Genomic DNA, 8,706 nt, shown 5'->3' with positions numbered 1-8,706 from the left:
TTTAGTTAATGGATGTAGAATAGTCCTGAGATTTTGTGTGTACATAAACAGGCATGAAAATTTGGTGGGCAGGGTGGGAAACAATGAACTCAAAATGGGTCATAGATCTAAATGTAAAAAAATTTGTTTAATTAGGAGAAAATATAGGAGAAAATTTCTGTGACCTATAGTGTTTTTCAACATCTCACCAAAAACATAATCCATTAAACTAAAATTAATAAATTGAACTTCATTAAAATTAAAAACTTCTCCTCTGCAAAAGATACTATTAAGAAAATGAAAATACAAGCTGCAGGCAAACCCGATGAAAGCATTTGCAAATCACATATCTGACACAGGACTTGTATCCAGAAGACATAAATAATTCTCAACATTCAACAATAAGAAGAAAACAAACAACTCAATAAAACAATGGGCAAAGACTTGAACGGACACTTCACCTTTGAGGGAAATGTAAATTAAAGTCATGTCTATGAAAATGGCTTTTAAACAATAGAATATGATGAGAAGAAGGATCAAATGCATAAGCATCTCTCCGACATCGCTGGTGGGAATCTAAAATGGTACAGCCACTCTGAACACAGTTTGGCAGTTTCTTATAAAGCTAAACATACGTTCATCACATGAGCCAGCAATCCCATTCCAAATATACTTCAACAGGTGAATGGATAATAAACCAGATACATCCTTACAAAGGAATATATTACTCAGTAATAAAAAGGAGCAAACTGAGATGAATCTCAAGGACATGGGTAAGATACTGGATGATTCCATTTATATTCTCAAAAAGACACAACCGTAGTGATAGAGAATAGATCAATGGTTGCCACTGATTTGGGTGGGTGGGGGTGTGACTAGAAAGCACAAGGACATTTGTTGGGGTGATGGAACAGCTCTGGATCTTGATTGTGGTGGTTACATAAATCTACCCATGTGTGAAAATTCATGGAACTATACACCAAAAAAGAGATGGATGTATGTTAATTTTTTAAAATAAGGTATGGGATAGAAAAAATTATACCTGGACAATTGTCTATAACAAAAAAATGGAAAGACCTGAGCACATGAAGGAAGAAGACACCTGAGAATTCTCCTGAAGAAACAAGCCAGGCCTTTGCGTTTTGACATTTCCAGAGTGTGACTGTGACAGGCCAAGCTCGCTGGTCCAGGCGGTTCTTTTTTCTGAGAGCCTCTCCCAGCCATGAGCCATTATATGCTGACAGCAGCTGTTGGATTGAAGGGCATTTGTATGCTGACAGCTTGATGTAGGGGTTAACTATTCCTTGAGGAGGAGTCAGAGGTAGTGACTGACTCCCACCTGTGACAACACTATACATCTCAGCCATCGCTTGTGTGCCAGGTAACTAACCTCTCATTGCCTTCATTCTTTATACACCTGCAAACACTTTTGTGAGTGCTACCTCTTTCAAATCCCAAAACACCTCTGTGAGGAAGGCTGGAGTAGGTATTATCTTTATGTTATGTAGAACAAAACTCAGACGGAAGGATTAAGGGATTTGGCTAAGGTCAAGCAACGGGGGAAAGTCCACAGGCAGAGAGAGCCAGGGCTTCTGGCTTGTACTCTTCATTCATTGAGTCATCTATTTTAAACTTTTATTTATTTTTAGTGTGCTTTTCCAGGACCCATCAACTCCAAGCCAAGTAGTTGTTTCAATCTAGTTGTGGAGGGCGCAGCTCACAGTGGCCCATGTGGGGATCGAACCAGCAACCTTGTTGTTAAGAGCAGCGTGCTCTAACCAATTGACCTAACCGGCCTTCCCCTTCAGTGTTCTATTTTAAAAAGTATTTGCTGAGTGCCTACTATATGACAGTGGGTGTGTCTCCAGTTGCTTAAATTCCATTTGAAAGAAAAAACATATGTTTAGATCTTCAAAACAAAGTACATACTAAATGATAAAGGTCATATGTATAGTAAGAACCATAAGAGTTGCCACTGGAGTGCTGAGTGAGACTTCACGGAAAGGATGGGCTTTGATCTGGGTACTGAAAATTTGAGATTAAGGGAGGGACATATTCCAAATGCAAAGTTTGTGTGGTGGCCAGCCTCTCAAACAGCCCTCGATAATTTTTGCCTCCTGATATCCATGTGTAGTCTCTTCTCACATTGAATCAGGGCTGTTCTGGGTGAACAACAGAGTACAGTAGGAGGATTTCTGAGGCCATGTCAAAAAGGGCACTGTGACTTGTACCTTATCTTTTAAATGCTCGTTCTAAGAGAAGCCAGCTACCATATCATGAGGTTGGTCAAGCAACCTGAATAGAGCCCATGTGGAAAGGAACTTAGATATCTTGCCAACAGCCAAGCACCAGTTCACCGTCCATGTGAGTGAGCCATCTTGGGAGTGGATCCTCAAACCCCAATCAACTCTACAGGTGATCGCTAACCCCAGCAGATATTTTAGTGCAACCTCATGAGAAACAGCAAGCCAAAGCCACCCAGCTAAGCTGATCCCCAAATTTCTGGCCCACAGACACCATGAGAGATATAAATAATTATTGCTATTTTAAACCACTGAGTTTTGGGATGATATTTTACACAGCATTAGGTGCCAATAAAATATGTAAGCCAACTCGCAGAAGGAAAAAAAACACAGGACATGTCCAGAAGATAGCCCTGTCCAGAGGCTAGGAAGGTAGAGATTCCAGCAACCTAAGCATAAAGTAGAAAGGACCTGTACAAAGGCAATTACAGAAAGAATCGAGAAGAAGACACAGAGGTAAAGTTGCCCCAGAAAATTCCTTGTTTACTCTGGGGTTCTATGCCAGAGCCACTCGTGGTTATTTCTGCTCATGGTAACAATTCTGGGAATACTATTAGCAGAAGTCTTTTAAAGAACACAGAGTGAGCTATTTCCTTTATACCTTACTTTTCATGTTTGTTTGACAAATATTGGCTAGTCATTTACCATCCCTATTTTCCTTTCTTCCTGGACACAGTGCTAGATCACATTTCTCAGCTTCCCTAACAATCCGGTGTGGCTGTGTGACTGCATACTGGAACCGAAGCAGCAGTGACGTGTAGCACATCCAGGCCTAGACCATGAAACCTCCTCCAAGTTACTTTCTTCTGTCTCTTCACCATGTGCTGACTCCACACAGAGGGTAGGAGGCCCTACAGGATGGAAAATCAGTAAGGTGAGAAAGATGGTGGGCCTCCAAATTACCTCACAGGAGGCCACCTACCAAATAACTGCATTCAGCAATTACGTGAGCAAGAAATAAATTTATGTTGTGTAAAAAAATTTAAAAAGTGACACTAACAAGACGGTATAAAGTGAGTGTAGGGGAAAACAGGAAGGAGTAAGGAGTGAGCCCAGCGTACGTGCACAGCTTAAGGTCTGAATGGACGTTTGGTAGAGTTGAGCTACAACATTATGATCTGATGATCTGAGCTTTCTTAGTCACAGCAAAAAGGGAGACATGATCAGTGACATGATTCACCGAGACCATGAGATTAAAAAAAAAAAAAAAAAAAAGGAGCAGCACGACTACTTCCAGTAATAAATAAAATGGAATTTTTCCTAGTGAGTCCTCATAAAAAAGACACTGCATGATGTAATGAACAATGTCCTCAACAATAGCCTAGCAGCCAGTAGAACCACAAGTTTAATAACTCCATTTTTTATAATGTCCTTCAATGAAGGACAAAGGAAGTGATAAAATGCCATGGTCAAACCCAGTAAAATCAATTCCATGGGGTTGGGCGGGAAAGGACAAAATTTTGTGGTCGAGTTCTTTGCTGGTCTGGTTGTAACAAATATGAGAGCATCTAGAGCAGGGGTGTTCAAACTGCAGCCCGCGGGCCAACTGCACCCGCAATCCATTGTTAATTGGCCCGCAGCAAATTCCAAAAATATATTTAGTTAAATAAACCAGGTGAGGCAATACGTACTTCACCTCGAGTGAGTGACCCAGCTGTTTGTGTATTTTACCTCATATGGCCCTTGGTAAAAAACGTTGAAAAAATTTGGACACTCCTGATCTAGAGGTATTAATAAATTGTGAATCTCTTGGATAATCCCTCTTCAACCAGTAATAGATATTTAATAAATATATTTTGATTAACTGATTCCCTCACCGCTATGTGTTTAGTTTTAAGGGTGAGCAAAAGAAATTAGGAGAAGGAGGCCCAAATATTATGATGTTACTGCCCTATGACCACACATTACTAACCAAATCTTATCTGGCTGCTTGTGGCCAGGATGTGTCACCATCTCATCATGTGTTTCGCTGTATTTTCTCCCAGTGATTTTTTTTCTGGAACATGCAATTAAGAACACTGATTAGAGAATAAGAAAGGAAGAATAATAGAGTATAAGAACAACTGTAAAAAGTCATTATGATATGCTTTCAAAGCCAGTAATTACCACTCTTGCTTAACATGTAAATCACTATTAGTATTCTATTTGAACTACAACTGGATGCTTGTTATTTGACACAGAATGCTTTGGAGAAAGACCTAACATCTACCCACAATTGGATTCCTTTCCAAATATCCCTGGGAGGAGGAAGAAAGGGATACATCAAGAGGGTAATTTAATGCTTATAGTTAAAATCTTGAAAAGGACCCATTGTAGGGGGAAAGCAAGAGATGAATTAATAAACAGGCAAAATAATTTCTGGGTGGCCTTGTACAGCAGATACTGAAGAATTGTCTTTAAAAATTGGCCATTTGTGAAAAGAAGAAAAACAAGTTATATGCCATACTGGGGAATCAGGACTCTTTTGAAGAACAGGCATAATTTGAGAGTGGTGGAAATGGAAGGAATGTGGAAACATAGGAGAGCTCAGGACCCAGAGACCCGGGTGACTGATTTAGTAACTGTGGTCAGTGAGTATTGCCAGTCATTTCAGTGACTGTTTAAAGGAAACCAGAGGGAAACTGATCTTTGGTGGGTGGTGGAGGTTTCTACAACAGGGGAACATGGTACCGCAACAGTAGTTTTGTAAGTTTTTGGATGTGGGGTGTGGCAAGGGGAAGATATTTGGAATTAAATGCATGTAAAATATAAGTTGCACACCATGTGCAGTAATAATCATTTAGATTCCCCTAGAGTCAGGCAAACTAGCTGTGAATCTGACAACAAGATGGATAAATTATTATCCTGACAACTCAAAATCTGGCAAGAGCTGGAGAACTATTCCAGCGGTAATGACAGAAACAGGTCAGGCTCGGATTAAGCCTGAGCTATGTAACAAATATTTCTAGTATTTTATGCAAAACACTGTGCGACCGTTCTTATTTCAGTTCAATGAAGCTTAGAAACAGTATTTATATGACTGGAGGAATTCAGGAAATCTGTGAGGAAGCCTGAACTCAGGGGGAATCAACGGGTGAAGATCTATTGGTTAGTATTCTTTTAAGAGTAACCTCAGACCTCAGGTACTGCCCTCAGTGATACAAACCTAATAACCTATCCCAACCTTGGAAACATTTCTTCTCCTCCAATCTCCAAGGAGATTGCTTCTGCTTCAATCTCCTGAACTACTCTGAACCACGCCTAAGGCACCACTAATAACCATGTTTCCCCGAAAATAAGACCTAACCGGAAAATAAGCCCCAGTATGATTTTTCAGGATGACATCCCCTGAACATAATTTTTGCATCCTTTGGAGCAAAAATTAATATAAGTCCCGGTCTTATTTTGGGGGAAAACACAGTACTACTGCACTGCTCTCCAGGTATCGTAGACATCCATGGTTGTGTACTCTGCAGTCATTTCACCCCTTTTTCTTATAAATGAAACCCCGAATTTGTTTGGCAAGTCATCCTCTTCTACCTGGCCGTGTGCCTCACTGGACAAGTCACGGCAATCCTGTTCTTCTTGCCAGTCCATGTGTAGGAATAAACACGTGACACCATTCTGTGCACTGAGATGTGAGGAGGAATCAATTGGGGGAGTCTAGAACACGTTTCCTCGCTTTGAAAACGAGATGTATAGGGGAAAACCGTCATTCTGCTGCTGAACGATGTCATAGTTGTGTGTGCTTGGTACTGGGATAACAGTCTTGCAGCCATAAAGGGTACTAGTCAAGGAAAAGTCAACTGAGTAAGGACAGTAGAGTAGAAAGATGGAAAGAACAACATATTTGATATCATTAGGACCACTGAATCCGCCAAGCTGGAGCTCTTCATTTTAGGACTTAGAAAATTTCTCACTGTTCAAGCAATTTTGACTCAAGTTGTCTAGTGTTCTATTCCTTGCAGCTGAAAGTATAACTGGTAAAATAAATATTTGTATATTTACATTCCTTATTAGACTTCAAAGTAAACATCTTTGTTATTACCTACAATGTCTGCTGTATACTAGGCGTCAATGCATTGAGTTAAATGAGTTGGTTCCCTAAAGAGGTAAATACATGGACGGATAGACAGATATGCCACGTCTTCATACTCACTGCATTCTCTAGCTCAGTGAGTTGCATAGCTATCCATCCAACTGCATAAGCCAGAAACCTCTTCTAGATACTTTTCTATTCCCCTGTCTCCATAGCCAATCCATTTCCAAGTTCTGTTCATTTTGCCTTCTAGATTCATCTCAAACCTGTTCACTTCTTTTCATCTCCACCATCATTCTATTTTAAGCTACTACCATGTCTTGACTAGTGCAGTAGCCTCCTAACTACCCTCCTGAAATTTCTCAAATCTTCTCCACACTGAAGCCCTGGGAAATCTTTTCAAAATGTGAAGTCCCCACCTCCATTTCTGATTAAAAGATAAAGAAAAAAATCCAAAATTCATAAAATGCCCACAAGGCCTGCATGGTGCCATCTACCCTTTTAGGCTACTTGCCCTCAATACTCTAGCCACACAGGCCTTATGCTGATTCTTTGATGGTCCTTGCCTTGCACATACTGTTCTATTTGCTTGGCAGGCTCTCCCCACTGGCACCCCAACACAATCACATACCGTGTGTGTTCCATCCTCCATTTTTCAGGTCAGTCTTGCCTCTCTCAAGGAAGCCTTTCCTCTATTTCCTGCTTAGGTGGTTCTCCCTGTTGTGCACTTTGCTTAACACCACGTACCTCTCAGTCATCACCGGAATGACCATCCAAACTGGGACCCTTTTGAGAGTGAATAGTGGTACATTAAAAATTATACTGGGACAATATGTATAAACAGATTTCCCTAGGCTCACAGAACATTTGGTCACCTGTTCTTTATACTTACCATTTGCTTATTAGTGTTTTCATTAAACGTTTGGCTCCCCCAGATCTCTACCTGGGCATGTCCTTTTTGCTCACCATCACATTCTCCATGCTATCACAGTGCCAGGTCAATAGTAGACACTCAGTACTATTGGTGGAACATTGAAAAGAATGAATATGATAACTCAGTTCACATTTTTCTTTCCTATCATATTTTATTATTCTCCTTAGATTAGTGGTGATGTAATGTTGTGCTATATTCTTGCTTCTTATTTTTTAATATCTGATCATTTTGCACAGCACTGCTTTATTAATGATTCATTCATTTAGTGAACAGGTATCTACTGAACATCTAATATGTGCTGAGCATGAACTAGAAGCTAGGGATACAATAGCAAACGAGACGCGTTCCTGTCCTCAAGGATCTCACAGTCCATGAGGGAGACACTTAAGTCCACTACCACTCTAGATTAGTTCATATCACATAGTGCCTAGCCAATCAGGACCTATCCTGGGCATGAAAAAGATAGTTTGATTTTTTCATTTTCTTCTCAGTTATGTCATTGCCTCCATTTCAGTTCCAAGGTCAGTGCCCTCAGGATTTCCATTTCTTACTAAAACCTAGCTCCAGGAAACTTTCAGCTACTTAGCACTAGTTTCAGATTCTGGCAATATGTTAAAAATCACATTCAGCATATCAATTTTCAAGAAATAAATGGAAATCTCAAAGTGCCTGAAATTAAGAGCTATAAGCTTAGGATCCGATCCTGAAGCTTCCCCATGGGTGGTTATCAAATTCGGTAATAGCTAGTACATAGTTTGGGTTTTAACACACAATCAGGCCAGGATATGAGGCCATGGGTCCTTTGAGACACTGAATGGGAACTAATACCCTTTCACGAAAATGGGATGCTCAAAGGGATGTAGCCTCAGTAATCATGGATGTAGACAAAAGATCTGCCCACCTTAATAGGGAGATGATAAAGTTTGCTATTCTGGGCTATGAAAAAGGAAAAAAAAATATTCTCAGAAAAATAAAAATCTCAGATCTCTGCCTCATGCTGCATTGAAGTTAGAATGTACACTTCTGTCATGGTTTGGGAACTGTCAAGATTATAAATTTACATAAAAATTAGTCCTGGGACAGTGATATCCCTGGAGTACCTGGCAGAAGTGAACAGAAAATCTCTATGGAGTGACATTTCCACAACCTAAGCCACACAGGATTTTCAAAGGAAAATTTCCATTGAAGATGTGTTTATAATCCAAGATGTAGGTACAAAAACAGAAACCCGGTAAACTACGATAATAGAAGTATTATCTGTAAACCTTGATACCTTGAGTAGAATCTCCTGGAAACAGATTCTGAGATGGAGATTTGTATGCAGGAGGTTATCTGGAGAACACTCTAAGGAACACCTTTCAAGGATTGAAAAAAGGATTAGGCAGAAGGAGATACAGTGATGCAGTTGTTACAGAAGCCTCAGCTGATTCCACAAGGCTCTCTAGAGTTGGGATGGCCCTTAAGAACATGCC

The 8,706-nt window shown here is 40.2% G+C and overlaps 1 long non-coding RNA gene across 1 annotated transcript; it reads right to left on the bottom strand.

Moving 5' to 3' along the window:
- Window positions 1-256: 256 nt before the first annotated feature.
- LOC117024450 (uncharacterized) lies at window positions 257-7,313 on the bottom strand. The gene is made up of 4 exons (XR_004423453.1): window positions 7,193-7,313; window positions 6,932-7,086; window positions 4,195-4,278; window positions 257-3,133 (listed from the first exon to the last, which is right to left on the bottom strand). It is a non-coding gene; the product is annotated as an uncharacterized LOC117024450 (long non-coding RNA).
- Between the last annotated feature and the right edge of the window lie 1,393 nt (window positions 7,314-8,706).

The sequence above is a fragment of the Rhinolophus ferrumequinum genome, chromosome 7 (assembly GCF_004115265.2).
Source record: "Rhinolophus ferrumequinum isolate MPI-CBG mRhiFer1 chromosome 7, mRhiFer1_v1.p, whole genome shotgun sequence".
NCBI lineage: Eukaryota > Metazoa > Chordata > Mammalia > Chiroptera > Rhinolophidae > Rhinolophus > Rhinolophus ferrumequinum.
The sequence above is the reverse complement of the archived record's forward strand: the minus strand, read 5'-3'. Positions and strand labels throughout refer to the sequence as shown.